This window comes from Brienomyrus brachyistius, chromosome 2, assembly GCF_023856365.1.
Source record: "Brienomyrus brachyistius isolate T26 chromosome 2, BBRACH_0.4, whole genome shotgun sequence".
Classification (NCBI taxonomy): domain Eukaryota; kingdom Metazoa; phylum Chordata; class Actinopteri; order Osteoglossiformes; family Mormyridae; genus Brienomyrus; species Brienomyrus brachyistius.
In genome coordinates, this window is record NC_064534.1 from 36,004,640 (window position 1) to 36,020,493 (window position 15,854).

Genomic DNA, 15,854 nt, shown 5'->3' on the forward strand with positions numbered 1-15,854 from the left:
AAGCAAACTTTCGTGATACATGGCATGTCAGCTCCACAGTATTATTGGTCCCTAGATCTGGGGGGGACAGCACAGACACGTGAAATATTGAGAAAAACTAGAGAAAAGCAGTCCCCTAAACAAACCCAGTTCATGCCTGACGATGCCTTACACGTCACTATGTGGTACAAAGGCACCCCAGGACCAGATTATGCCTATGACAAAACGTTTCATGCCCTTCAAGACACTTGTATCACCTTACAACATATATATGTTAACTCCACTACTGGCTTTTCTGCTGCTTCAGTCATCTTATCTAATAAACAACAGGCTGTGTTCAGAGGGGGAACACCACATGTATCTCTATCAAAACCACCTCAGATGCAGTGGAAGGATGTAGAGATGTTCTTACGAGATTCCATGCACAGTTACAATGACTACCAACCCGTACCTGGCTCCTTTTGGAGCTATGACAAAAAACACAATGTGTGGCGGTTTCCTTTGGGATGGAGAGTTCAAACCACTCTCACCACACACTTGCAGGACCCAACCTGACAAATTTTTCCAACCCTGGAGGAGGGATCATGTCCAGATCTAGATCGCCTCCCGGAAGGGTTGTGGTCGTCCTCCCCCACTGATGTAGGACTGGTAAAGGGGTTTCCACCTTACAAAGTAATTGTGAAATCAGAACACCGTCCGGTAGTTAGACAATACCCGTTAAAACCTGAAGCAGAGAAAGGTATAGCCCCTGTAGTGCAGGATATGTTGGCATCAGGAATATTGCGAGAGGCTCCTGAGGCCACTTGCAATACTCCTATCTTCCCCGTCCAGAAGGGACATACAGGGAAATGGCGCATGGTGCAGGATTTAAGACCAGTAAATGAAATAGTACAACATGCTGCACCAGATGTGCCTAATCCACACCTTTTGTTAAATTCCTTGTCCCCTGACAAGAAGTATTTTTCAGTAGTGGATCTGAGTAATGCCTTTTTCTCAGTACCACTACATCCTGATTCACAACACTTATTTGGTTTCACTTATAAAGGACATAAATACACATACACTAGACTCCCTCAAGGGTTTTCAGAAAGTCCACATGTATATATACAATGGCACTACGGTATTCAATGAGTTCCTGTAAAATACCGTCCCATAGTCAAGTGCTATTGTATGTAGATGATATATTAATTGCTTCAGATACAAAACAGCATTGCAAAGAAGCCACACTGTTAGTGTTACAGCATTTGTATGATACAGGACATAAGGCATCAAAACAAAAATTACAGTATTGCAGAGAGGAAGTTATATATCTTGGACATAAACTCTCCCAAAAAGGTCGATCGTTATTAGAAACTAGAAAACAGGCAATACAAGAGGCACCAAAGCCAAAGACTAAACAGCAAATGATGTCCTTCTTAGGACTTTGCAATTATTGCAGGGAATGGTTACCTGATTATGCTGCACTCGTTCAACCTTTACAAACCCTGATTTATGGGAAGGACATGGCACTGAAAGATAAAATTCAGTGGACAAAAGAAGGAGAATTGGCATTCACAAATCTAAAAATGATGTTACAAACTAATGTGACACTTGCTCTGCCAGATTATCAACAACCATTTACCCTATGTGTTGATGCAAATCAAGGGTATATGAAGGCAGTATTAACACAGCCATTCGGCGCAAAAGAGAGGCCATTAGCGTTCTATTCTAAACGATTAGATGCAGTGGCAGCTGGTTTTCCGCAGTGTTTGCAGGCATGTGCAGCTGCTGCAGAAGCAGTGAAATTATCAGCAGAATTAGTGTTGTGTCACCCACTCACTTTGAAGGTGCCACATTCAGTTTCTTTAGTTTTACTGCAGACGCCACTGCCATTCCTCACACATGTTAGACATCTGACCCTAGTCTCACTCCTGCTTTCACAGTCAAACATCACAATACAGCGATGTGGTCCTCTCAACCCTAGCACCCTTCTTCCGACAGCGGAAGATGGAGAGCCACATTCGTGCAAAGCAGTTGTGGAAGAACAAACCAAACCAAGAGCAGATATTTTACAGACCCCAATACCAGATTCAACGGTTGTTTTTGTAGATGGATCAGCATCAAAAAATGACATGGGGAAGAACAAGGTCGGATATGCTGTAGTTACATCTACTGAAGTGTTGGAGGCCAATGCACTTCCCCCTGCTTGTTCAGCACAAGTGGCTGAACTCTATGCTGTAATTAGGGCATGCGAGCTCTTCAAAAACAAGCCACTTACAATATACACTGATAGTCAATATGTGTTTGGAGCTGTTCATCACCATGCAAGAGTGTGGAAAAATAGAGGATTCAAGACATCGCAAGGAACATCTTTAACTCATACGAACCTATTACTCAGGTTGTTAGATGTTGTGCAATTACCATATTGCCTTGCGATATGCAAATGTAAGGCACACCAAACTGATGCTTCCGCAATAGCTAAAGGAAACAGTTTTGCGGACATGACGGCAAAAAGTGCTGCACAAAAACAACCTGCCTTAAATGTTACAGATGTCTTGTTGATAGATAGTGATGTACTATGTGATGCACAGACTCATGCACCTAAAACAGAAATACAGAGCTGGATTAAGAGAGGAGCAATACAACAAGGGAAAACTTATTATATGAATGACAAGCCCATCCTACCAAAAAATTTATACAAGACAGCTGCCTTAGTGAGCCATGGACACACCCATGTCTCAACAGGAGGGATGGTACATATTATCCAACAATACTTTTATACTATAAATTTTTCTGATTATGCAAAACAATTTTGTCGAGCGTGCTTAATTTGCTGTAAACACAATGCACAAGGCAACATAAGGCCAAAACGTGGCCAGTTTCCCGCAGCTGAATATCCATTTCAAATTGTACATATGGATTTCATTGAATTATCTTGGTCACAAGGGAAGAAGTACTGTCTAGTCATTATAGACACCTTTTCTAAGTGGGTAGAAATATACCCTGTAAAACACTGTGATGCAATGACCGTTGCAAAATGTTTGGTAGGCCATTATTTCCCTACCTATGGCATACCTCATATTATAAGATCGGACAATGGGACTCATTTTGTGAATCAAACCATGTCCCTTTGCTCACAAGCACTCGGGTTTACGATCAAAAATCATTGCGCTTATCACCCCCAGAGCGCAGGCTTAGTGGAAAGGACCAACGGCACCATTAAAACAAGACTCAGAAAGACAGTGGAAGAGACAAAAAGACCGTGGCCAGAATGTTTGTCTCTAGTAAAATTATGGATGAGAATAACTCCCACTCCTGCAGGATTGACACCATTTGAAATAGTGTATGGTAGACCGTTTCCCTTAGCAACCGAAATGAGTGATATAGGAAAAGCAGACAGAGAAAATACGTTAGCCGATTGGATGCGTAAGCTATTATCATCACAACAAAAACATAACCCCAGTAGTCTGCCAGTAAATTCTGTTTCTGTTCAACAGGATAATCTGCAGCCAGGAGATTGGATCCTGGTCAAGGTCCTGTTGCGAAAGGATTGGAGCACACCCCGGTGGGACGGACCCTATCAAGTCCTGCTCACAACACCAACAGCGGTGAAAATAGCAGAGCGACCTTCCTGGATACATAAGAGTCACTGTAAGCCCATCAAGCCCGTATCAGAGACCTCTGTACCTTCGGAGTAGCAGTGGAAGTCCGCTACAAAGGCGCAGCAATCAATAGGATACTGACGTCTCAACCCGGTGAAGAAAACAGCTGATCTGCACTCCATTTAGAATGGCTCTGATTGGGTGGGGATGTGGTAAGGTAACTCTCGGTGTAATTCTCTTTATGGGAATTGTTGGTCTGCTTCTGCACTCACCAGAGCAGGTGTTTCGCCCACCTAGATGGACACATGATGGTTCCCACCTGAGACCTATCTCCACAAATGAGACCCATCCTTTCCTACAAAATTACTGGTACTGTTATGTTTATGATTCAGCAAAGAAAGACAATTTAACTAATTGTTATGTCTGTACCCACATGCCATCTCATGCCGATGGATTAACTATATATGGGAAACCTATGAATAAGTCACAAGCAAAGTGTGCTGCCTCTTTTGCAGGTGTAGGCTATCAGCATGATAATATAAAAATAAATGACACAGATCCATATACTGCTGGTTTGGATAATGGCGTATGTGCACAGCAGTTTTGGATCGATTTTGCTATAAAAGTGTCAAATATATCCTTACCTTTATCTGTCCACCTGAACATGGACCCTAAAACATTTAATCACTCAATGTGTTATGACCAAATGAACAGCACCCACCATATGGGGAACACCACCAACTGTGCCCAAATACTAGTACACGGAGAAGGTGCCCCGGTAAACATAAGTGGATTTAGTAATGGCACCTACTGGGTGCAAGGAGTAGCTTGGTTATGTGGACCCCGCGCATATTTCGTTTTGCCCTATAACTGGTATGGTGTGTGCGCTCCAATCTTTGTGTCAGACCATACTTTCCTGGTGTCACTGTCGTCTACACCAGCGAACCGCAGGCGCCGGTCCATCATAACTACAGCTTCTCTCCGTCCTCATGACAGTGTCTGGGGTTCAGATGTTCCCCAGGAGTTCAAACATTGGTCTACAGACCAGAAAGTATTAATGTCTCTTTTTCCCTGGGTAGGAACAGCAAAGAATACGTTACGATTAGAAACTATTGATTATCGTTTGGGGCTGTTCATAAATAACTCCATCATAATAAATGAGCAACAGAATGGAGAGATAGATGCTATTAAACAGATGGTCATTCAGAATAGAATGGTTTTAGACATACTTACTGCTGCACAAGGTGGTGTGTGCGTGCTCTTAAATAATACCTGCTGTACATATATTCCCGATAATGTGCACTCACCCAACATGACTACAGCCTTGGACCGTCTGCGAGAACTTCAAAAGATCATGACCTTAGACCCTCATGCTGGCCCCTCATGGTTGAATTGGTTTCTTACTGGGTCCTGGTGGCAGTTACTGCTAAAGTTCTCACTCCCCATTCTTGTTACATTATTATTTGTATGTTGTTGTTTCATTTGTATTATACCCTGCCTCCGTTCCATGATACAACATACTTTTAGTTCTGTTTTTCTGCTATACACTGCAGAAGAACGAATGGATTTACTAACCTTGTCTAGCCCTCTTAATAATGATGATGATGTGATCTGAATGACGGTTGTGCTGAAAGTGTTTTTGCAATTTGTACAATACTGATGCTTCTGATCATACTGTCATGATAAACAGGAGGGACTGTTAGGTTGAAGAAACTGTTATTAATCATTTGTTATCATTTCTGTATAATCAGCAATGAGTGTAAATATGTATATACATTATTTTGTTTTTCTTTACCTTCATACTTTAGATTATATTAGTTTACACGTATCCTGAGCACGTGTTTAAATAGTTGTCCACCTGAGTAAAACCAGAACTTCTTCTTCTCTCACAGTCTTTTCTTTGTTCTCACTCCAAGACCCCTGCCTCCCATTGACTATAAATAAAGGTGCCAAGGGGAACCACCCTTTGTAACACATTCCTTTGTAGCCTAGCATGCAGAGAGTGTGGTTACCCTTGTGCAAGTAAAACTCTAAGTGTGTTGTCTCGTGATTAATGGTGTGTACAGAGTTGGAGTGGAAAGCCTGTCGCTTTCTCCAACATATACTGTATTGTAGTTTGGTCCTGTGTGCAGGGTTGGAGTGGAAAGCCTGACGCTTTCTCCAACACTGAGTAGTTTGGTGAATGTTTGGTGTGGGTCCGGCGCTGCCGATTGGATGGTGGGGCTGCAGTGTGAGTCAGATAAAAAAAAAAAAAAAAAACATTAGTAGGATGCAATGGGACCAACTGGCATGTATAGAGAGAGGCGTGTAATGCAAAAGGGCTGTTTTTGGTAGCGTCACTCGCTTGCGGCCATACCACCCTGAACACGCCCGATCTCATCTGATCTCGGAAGCTAAGCAGGGTAGGGTCTGATTAGTACTTGGATGGGAGACCACCTGGGAATACCAGGTGCTGTAAGCTTTTCTCACTTTTACTTTATACAGGGGGCGCTCCACTTCACGATTAATTTAAATCTAGCACTCCCCTTCCATTTTACTATTTTATATATATATATTTTTTCTCTCTTTCATAAAGGCAGCTTTTAGAAACCGTTTTACTCTAAATACTTCCTGGTAATTCTAGGTGCTGTAAGCTGTTCGTGCCTTTATTCCACCAGGGCGCGATCTTCTCACAAACTTGAAGACTGTCACTCCCCATTCACGTTTTACAACTTATTGTTAATGATAAAGAGACATCTTTTTACACACAGTTTTAAACAAAGTACTGATATTATTCCTCTTCAACTCACCGCTTTGTTTTCTATGCAAAAACCACTTCGCCACAGAAGACTCGATATTATTGGCATAGCAAGTTCTGCTCTTCTCCTTTCAAAACTTGCTAAAAGCTGTATTTAAAAGAACAGATTGGCCGGGGTAATTCACACCCTTCAATGCCAGCTTAATGTTTAGGTTAGTGGGAATCACAGAGGAATTAGGGATGGAAACTTCTTTGCTGGTGGTAGAAGCGGTCTGGTGAATTTTTAGAGAGAAGAGGCCGTCGATGTTTGAATGTAAAAAATTGTTCTGGCTGCAGCCTGCAGTATGGACTTGTTGGTGTGTGTAGCTCCCAGTGTTCTGACAGCGCGACGTTTTGGGGAAGCATGTGATTCAGCAGCTACCAGTGGCCTTCGTGCGGCGGAGATTTTGTGGCTGTTAGCGGAGTTGATAACAGAGGGTCGTTAAGAGAAGCCTGCATGCAGTAGGTAAAGGAGTAATGTTTGTCGGCGGGGGACGTGCGGCGATTAACCTGTGCGGTAGTGAAAAGGAGTTAAAAAGAAGGAAGTGTGCGGATGCGGAAAGAATGGAATAATTGTGGTAGGCTGCCGGCTGAGTAGTTTGGTGAATGTTTGGTGTGGGTCCGGCGTTGCCGATTGGATGGTGGGGCTGCAGTGTGAGTCAGATAAAAAAAAAAAAAAAACATTAGTAGGATCCAATGGGACCAACTGGCATGTATAGAGGCGTATAATGCAAAAGGGCTGTTTTTGGTAGCATCTCTCGCATACGGCCATACCACCCTGAACACGCCCGATCTCGTCTGATCTCGGAAGCTAAGCAGGGTAGGGTCTGGTTAGTACTTGGATGGGGGACCTCCTGGGAATACCAGGTGCTGTAAGCTTTTCTCACTTTTACTTTATACAGGGGACACTCCACTTCACGATTAATTTAAATCTATCACTCCCCTTACATTTTACTATTTTATATATATCTATATATTTTTCTCTCATTCATAAAGGCAGCTTTTACACACCGTTTTACTCTAAATACTTCCTGGTAATTCTAGGTGCTGTAAGCTGTTCGTGCCTTTATTCCACCAGGGCGCGATCTTCTCACAAACTTGAAGACTGTCACTCCCCATTCACGTTTTACAACTTATTGTTAATAATAGAGAGACAGCTTTTTACACACAGTTTTAAACAAAGTACTGATATAATTCCTCTTCAACTCACCGGTTTGTTTTCTATGCAAAAACCACTTGACCACAGAAGACTCGATATTATTGGCATAGCAAGGTCTGCTCTTCTCCTCCTTTCAAAACTCGCTAAAAGCTGTATTTAAAAGAGCAGGTTGGCCGGGGTAATTCACACCCTTCAATGCCAGCTTAATGTTTAGGTTAGTGGGAATCACAGAGGAATTAGGGATGGAAACTTCTTTGCTGGTGGTAGAAGCGTTCTGGTGAATTTTTAGAGAGAAGAGGCCGTCAATGTTTGAATGTAGAAAATTGTTCTGGCTGCAGCCTGCAGTATGGACTTGTTGGTGTGTGTAGCTCCCAGTGTTCTGACAGCGTGACGTTTTGGGGAAGCATGTGATTCAGCAGCTACCAGTGGGCTTCGTGCGGCGGAGATTTTGTGGCTGTTAGCGGAGTTGATAACAGAGGGTCGTTAAGAGAAGCCTGCATGCAGTAGGCAAAGGAGTAATGTTTGCCGGCGGGGGACGTGCGGCGATTAACCTGTGCGGTAGTGAAAAGGAGTTAAAAAGAAGGAAGTGTGCGGATGCGGAAAGAATGGAATAATTGTGGTAGGCTGCCGGCTGAGTAGTTTGGTGAATGTTTGGTGTGGGTCCGGCGCTGCCGATTGGATGGTGGGGCTGCAGTGTGAGTCAGATAAAAAAAAAAAAAAAACATTAGTAGGATACAATGGGACCAACTGGCATGTATAGAGGCGTGTAATGCAAAAGGGCTGTTTTTGGTAACATCTCTCGCTTATGGCCGTACCACCCTGAACACGCCCGATCTCGTCTGATCTTGGAAGCTAAGCAGGGTAGCGTCTGGTTAGTACTTGGATGGGCGACAGCCTGGGAATACCAGGTGCTGTAAGCTTTTCTCACTTTTACTTTATACAGGGGGCGCTCCACTTCACGTTTAATTTAAATCTATCACTCCCCTTCCATTTTACTATTTAATATATATATATAAATATATATATATTTTTCTCTCATTCATAAAGGCAGCTTTTACACACCGTTTTACTCTAAATACTTCCTGGTAATTCTAGGTGCTGTAAGCTGTTCGTGCCTTTATTCCACCAGGGCGCGATCTTCTCACAAACTTGAAGACTGTCACTCCCCATTCACGTTTTACAACTTATTGTTAATAATAAAGAGACAGCTTTTTACACACAGTTTTAAACAAAGTACTGATATAATTCCTCTTCAACTCACCGGTTTGTTTTCTATGCAAAAACCACTTGACCACAGAAGACTCGATATTATTGGCATAGCAAGGTCTGCTCTTCTCCTCCTTTAAAAACTCGCTAAAAGCTGTATTTAAAAGAGCAGGTTGGCCGGGGTAATTCACACCCTTCAATGCCAGCTTAATGTTTAGGTTAGTGGGAATCACAGAGGAATTAGGGATGGAAACTTCTTTGCTGGTGGTAGAAGCGTTCTGGTGAATTTTTAGAGAGAAGAGGCCGTCAATGTTTGAATGTAGAAAATAGTTCTGGCTGCAGCCTGCAGTATGGACTTGTTGGTGTGTGTAGCTCCCAGTGTTCTGACAGCGTGACGTTTTGGGGAAGCATGTGATTCAGCAGCTACCAGTGGGCTTCGTGCGGCGGAGATTTTGTGGCTGTTAGCGGAGTTGATAACAGAGGGTCGTTAAGAGAAGCCTGCATGCAGTAGGCAAAGGAGTAATGTTTGCCGGCGGGGGACGTGCGGCGATTAACCTGTGCGGTAGTGAAAAGGAGTTAAAAAGAAGGAAGTGTGCGGATGCGGAAAGAATGGAATAATTGTGGTAGGCTGCCGGCTGAGTAGTTTGGTGAATGTTTGGTGTGGGTCCGGCGCTGCCGATTGGATGGTGGGGCTGCAGTGTGAGTCAGATAAAAAAAAAAAAAAAACATTAGTAGGATCCAATGGGACCAACTGGCATGTATAGAGGCGTGTAATGCAAAAGGGATGTTTTTGGTAGCATCTCTTGCTTGCGGCCATACCACCCTGAACACGCCCGATCTCATCTGATCTTGGAAACTAAGCAGTGTAGGGACTGGTTAGTACTTGGATGGGAGACCACCTGGGAATACCAGGTGCTGTAAGCTTTTCTCACTTTTACTTTATACAGGGGGCGCTCCACTTCACGATTAATTTAAATCTAGCACTCCCCTTCCATTTTACTATTTTATATATATATTTTTTTTCTCTCTTTCATAAAGGCAGCTTTTAGAAACCGTTTTACTCTAAATACTTCCTGGTAATTCTAGGTGCTGTAAGCTGTTCGTGCCTTTATTCCACCAGGGCGCGATCTTCTCACAAACTTGAAGACTGTCACTCCCCATTCACGTTTTACAACTTATTGTTAATGATAAAGAGACAGCTTTTTACACACAGTTTTAAACAAAGTACTGATATTATTCCTCTTCAACTGACCGCTTTGTTTTCTATGCAAAAACCACTTCGCCACAGAAGACTCGATATTATTGGCATAGCAAGTTCTGCTCTTCTCCTTTCAAAACTTGCTAAAAGCTGTATTTAAAAGAACAGATTGGCCGGGGTAATTCACACCCTTCAATGCCAGCTTAATGTTTAGGTTAGTGGGAATCACAGAGGAATTAGGGATGGAAACTTCTTTGCTGGTGGTAGAAGCGGTCTGGTGAATTTTTAGAGAGAAGAGGCCGTCGATGTTTGAATGTAGAAAATTGTTCTGGCTGCAGCCTGCAGTATGGACTTGTTGGTGTGTGTAGCTCCCAGTGTTCTGACAGCGTGACGTTTTGGGGAAGCATGTGATTCAGCAGCTACCAGTGGGCTTCGTGCGGCGGAGATTTTGTGGCTGTTAGCGGAGTTGATAACAGAGGGTCGTTAAGAGAAGCCTGCATGCAGTAGGCAAAGGAGTAATGTTTGCCGGCGGGGGACGTGCGGCGATTAACCTGTGCGGTAGTGAAAAGGAGTTAAAAAGAAGGAAGTGTGCGGATGCGGAAAGAATGGAATAATTGTGGTAGGCTGCTGGCTGAGTGTTAGGTTGAAGAAACTGTTAGTAATCATTTGTTATCATTTCTGTATAATCAGCAATGAGTGTAAATATGTATATACATTATTTTGTTTTTCTTTACCTTCATACTTTAGATTATATTAGTTTACACGTATCCTGAGCACGTGTTTAAATAGTTGTCCACCTGAGTAAAACCAGAACTTCTTCTTCTCTCACAGTCTTTTCTTTGTTCTCACTCCAAGACCCCTGCCCCCCATTGACTTTAAATAAAGGTGCCAAGGGGAACCACCCTTTGTAACACATTCCTTTGTAGCCTAGCATGCAGAGAGTGTGGTTACCCTTGTGCAAATAAAACTCTAAGTGTGTTGTCTCGTAATTAATGGTGTGTACAGAGTTGGAGTGGAAAGCCTGTCGCTTTCTCCAACATATACTGTATTGTAGTTTGGTCCTGTGTGCAGGGTTGGAGTGGAAAGCCTGACGCTTTCTCCAACATATTATTTGGTCCTTCGAGCCGGATCCGAGGACACCTGACGACATCGCCAGCGCACCGAGAGGAGCGACACCGAAGTCTGTCGACAGCCACTCGGAGACGGGTGCAAGAAAGACCTGTGACGTGAATTCGTCATCAGGCCGGTGGTTAGAACTGCGCTCGACGTCTGGTGATGTCTGACGGACCTCGGTGGCGGAACACAGGCACACAGGACAGGTGAGACAACAAAGGTTATTCAGCTAAATAACCGGGTCAATTGACGTGGGTTAGGCTTAGCCGTAATTAAGCAGAAAAGGGGTTAGGCTTAGCCGTAATTAAGCAGAAAAGGGGTTAGGCTTAGCCGTAATTAAGCGAAATATGAACATGCATGTATTGTGTGAATGACTGGACTAAGACTATTATAGAGGCTTAGAGTTGCTTTGGTCAGTCCATTTCTTATTTTGCCTGGTGGGAAAGAAGTACTGGTGATTGAAGGATCAAGGACGGGTTTCATCCCTGAAAACCGATACCGCTGCACGAACAGCGTGCAGTAGAAGGCCGTATTGGTGTCCTCCCATATATCTCGTACCAGTGAAATTCCACCCAGGACCTGTGTAGTGCGGAGACGGGAAAGAAAAAAAATGGGAAAGAATCAGAGTAAGAGGATTGAACTAGAGGGAGATGAGAAGTTTATGGAAGGATATAAACCAGGTTCAGGACAAATAAGTAATCAGAGGTGGAGAAAAAAACATGGGTTTGAAGGGAAACTCCACACTCCAGATATCTTAAAATTACAAGGAAATTTAAGACTAGAAATGTTACAAACCTTGAAAAAAGGAAAATTGGAGAAAAGGAAAAAAGAATATAAGTATTCAGATAATTGGTTGGAACAAAGTAAGTTAAGAGATGTACGTAGAAAGCAGAAAAAGGATGATAGAAAGGATAAATTAACTGCAGCCGCTCTAGTCACTTTAGATGATGAGACGGTGGCCAAAATAAAACATAGAGAAAATAGACCACCAGCACCGCCACTATTGCCTGCCCCCATGCAACCCGTAGATAGAAGGGAAATAAAACAACCATCAGCTATGGGCACAATACCAAAGAAGCCATCAGCTCTTCCTTCTTCCCCCATTATAACTAGGAGTAGAGATCCTACGTTATACCCTGTGCGCGATCTAGCTACTGCTAAGGTTCGATGGCATCCGCGAAATGAAGGCATTGATATTGATAGTGAAGAGGAAGAAATAGAATTACAATGCCCCCTAGTGGAGGTGGCAAACCCTAATAGAGAGCCAGATGGAGGACCTGAAACAATGTTAGTCTATAGACCATGGACAGCTGAAGATAGAACGGCAGCATTAAAGGGAATACCTCCTGTTGATGAAGGGGTACCAGAATTTTGGACAGCAATATTGGAACTACAGAGCAGTTTCCACCTGAATGGTAGAGAAATGTTCCAATGTTTAAGACAGCTGTTCAATCATAAATGGGGAAGAGTAGCAGGAGACTTTACTGGTCATGGACCAGACAATCAACCACTTGCACATAATTCACAAGCTCTGCAACAGAGTATGCAGCAATTACATGGAAGGATAGAGACAGTGTTTATGAGACGAGCAGATTATGGCAGAATTGCACAATGCAAGCAAAAAGATGGAGAAGAGCCAGAGGATTTTATGGATAGGATGAGAGTGGTGTTTAGAGGGAATTCAGGAATTCCTCATAATGAGGAAAATGGAGGAGTTTATCAGCAACAGTTAAAACGTGCGTTCATCACAGGGCTAAAACCTGAACTGAAGAGATACATAGATAAACATTGGGTACATCAGAATACTGGTTCAGTGCAGCAAGCCCTAGAATATGCCCAACACGCCCATACAGCACAAAAACAGAAATCAGACGCAGTGTTTGCTGCTAATGATACTGTTGCAATAATACATATGAATCCTCCGGGGAGGGGAGGGTTCAGAGGAAGGTCACGAGGCCGAGGAAGGGGGAGAGGTGCTTTTAGGAGCAATCAGCGAAATTTATTACAGCAAGATAACACTTGCTGGACATGCGGAAAACTTGGGCACTTAGCTAGGCAATGTAGAACCAAGTTTATAAACAACCCAAATTCCACAGAGAATCAATGACAATTAGCCTGTGAACTATCAAAAGAGCCAGATAAGCTGCAAAAACAGGATGAGACAGAAGAGATAGATTTGCAAGCAGTTTGCCAACTGCTAGCACTAAAACAACTTGAAGAACTACCAAAACGAAGGCTTATTATAAATGGGAAAATATATGAGTGCCTATGTGATACCGGAGCCTGTAGAACAGTGTTAACCACTAGCCCTCCAAGGGTCACCTTTTCCTCGTCCTCCATAAATATCCGAACTGCAGGAGGCCAAGCCAAAAGTCATCAATTGACAAATCCAGTTAGCATAAAAGATGAGGAAACAGAGTTAGAATGTCACGCCCAAGTGCTAATAAGCCCTTCATGTCCAGTCAATCTGTTAGGAAGGGATCTTATGATACAAATGGGTATTAGTGTGATTGCAACACCCACTGGCATGAAGGCTATAGTAGAAAAGCAAACTTTCGTGATACATGGCATGTCAGCTCCACAGTATTATTGGTCCCTAGATCTGGGGGGGACAGCACAGACACGTGAAATATTGAGAAAAACTAGAGAAAAGCAGTCCCCTAAACAAACCCAGTTCATGCCTGACGATGCCTTACACGTCACTATGTGGTACAAAGGCACCCCAGGACCAGATTATGCCTATGACAAAACGTTTCATGCCCTTCAAGACACTTGTATCACCTTACAACATATATATGTTAACTCCACTACTGGCTTTTCTGCTGCTTCAGTCATCTTATCTAATAAACAACAGGCTGTGTTCAGAGGGGGAACACCACACGTATCTCTATCAAAACCACCTCAGATGCAGTGGAAGGATGTAGAGATGTTCTTACGAGATTCCATGCACAGTTACAATGACTACCAACCCGTACCTGGCTCCTTTTGGAGCTATGACAAAAAACACAATGTGTGGCGGTTTCCTTTGGGATGGAGAGTTCAAACCACTCTCACCACACACTTGCAGGACCCAACCTGACAAATTTTTCCAACCCTGGAGGAGGGATCATGTCCAGATCTAGATCGCCTCCCGGAAGGGTTGTGGTCGTCCTCCCCCACTGATGTAGGACTGGTAAAGGGGTTTCCACCTTACAAAGTAATTGTGAAATCAGAACACCGTCCGGTAGTTAGACAATACCCGTTAAAACCTGAAGCAGAGAAAGGTATAGCCCCTGTAGTGCAGGATATGTTGGCATCAGGAATATTGCGAGAGGCTCCTGAGGCCACTTGCAATACTCCTATCTTCCCCGTCCAGAAGGGACATACAGGGAAATGGCGCATGGTGCAGGATTTAAGACCAGTAAATGAAATAGTACAACATGCTGCACCAGATGTGCCTAATCCACACCTTTTGTTAAATTCCTTGTCCCCTGACAAGAAGTATTTTTCAGTAGTGGATCTGAGTAATGCCTTTTTCTCAGTACCACTACATCCTGATTCACAACACTTATTTGGTTTCACTTATAAAGGACATAAATACACATACACTAGACTCCCTCAAGGGTTTTCAGAAAGTCCACATGTATATATACAATGGCACTACGGTATTCAATGAGTTCCTGTAAAATACCGTCCCATAGTCAAGTGCTATTGTATGTAGATGATATATTAATTGCTTCAGATACAAAACAGCATTGCAAAGAAGCCACACTGTTAGTGTTACAGCATTTGTATGATACAGGACATAAGGCATCAAAACAAAAATTACAGTATTGCAGAGAGGAAGTTATATATCTTGGACATAAACTCTCCCAAAAAGGTCGATCGTTATTAGAAACTAGAAAACAGGCAATACAAGAGGCACCAAAGCCAAAGACTAAACAGCAAATGATGTCCTTCTTAGGACTTTGCAATTATTGCAGGGAATGGTTACCTGATTATGCTGCACTCGTTCAACCTTTACAAACCCTGATTTATGGGAAGGACATGGCACTGAAAGATAAAATTCAGTGGACAAAAGAAGGAGAATTGGCATTCACAAATCTAAAAATAATGTTACAAACTAATGTGACACTTGCTCTGCCAGATTATCAACAACCATTTACCCTATGTGTTGATGCAAATCAAGGGTATATGAAGGCAGTATTAACACAGCCATTCGGCGCAAAAGAGAGGCCATTAGCGTTCTATTCTAAACGATTAGATGCAGTGGCAGCTGGTTTTCCGCAGTGTTTGCAGGCATGTGCAGCTGCTGCAGAAGCAGTGAAATTATCAGCAGAATTAGTGTTGTGTCACCCACTCACTTTGAAGGTGCCACATTCAGTTTCTTTAGTTTTACTGCAGACGCCACTGCCATTCCTCACACATGTTAGACATCTGACCCTAGTCTCACTCCTGCTTTCACAGTCAAACATCACAATACAGCGATGTGGTCCTCTCAACCCTAGCACCCTTCTTCCGACAGCGGAAGATGGAGAGCCACATTCGTGCAAAGCAGTTGTGGAAGAACAAACCAAACCAAGAGCAGATATTTTACAGACCCCAATACCAGATTCAACGGTTGTTTTTGTAGATGGATCAGCATCAAAAAATGACATGGGGAAGAACAAGGTCGGATATGCTGTAGTTACATCTACTGAAGTGTTGGAGGCCAATGCACTTCCCCCTGCTTGTTCAGCACAAGTGGCTGAACTCTATGCTGTAATTAGGGCATGCGAGCTCTTCAAAAACAAGCCACTTACAATATACACTGATAGTCAATATGTGTTTGGAGCTGTTCATCACCATGCAAGAGTGTGGAAA

At 43.1% G+C, this 15,854-nt stretch overlaps 3 non-coding genes and 1 pseudogene across 3 annotated transcripts; all 4 read left to right on the forward strand.

Moving 5' to 3' along the window:
- The first annotated feature begins 5,902 nt into the window (after nt 1–5,902).
- On the forward strand, nt 5,903–6,021 carry LOC125732338 (5S ribosomal RNA). Its single transcript, XR_007391720.1, has one exon. It is a non-coding gene; the product is annotated as a 5S ribosomal RNA (ribosomal RNA).
- A 1,075-nt stretch (nt 6,022–7,096) lies between these two features.
- LOC125733507 (5S ribosomal RNA) lies at nt 7,097–7,215 on the forward strand. The gene has a single exon (XR_007392851.1). It is a non-coding gene; the product is annotated as a 5S ribosomal RNA (ribosomal RNA).
- Nucleotides 7,216–8,296: 1,081 nt separating this feature from the next.
- Nucleotides 8,297–8,415, forward strand: LOC125731809 (5S ribosomal RNA; annotated as a pseudogene).
- A 1,091-nt stretch (nt 8,416–9,506) lies between these two features.
- On the forward strand, nt 9,507–9,625 carry LOC125731051 (5S ribosomal RNA). The gene has a single exon (XR_007391340.1). It is a non-coding gene; the product is annotated as a 5S ribosomal RNA (ribosomal RNA).
- The last annotated feature ends 6,229 nt before the right edge of the window (nt 9,626–15,854 follow it).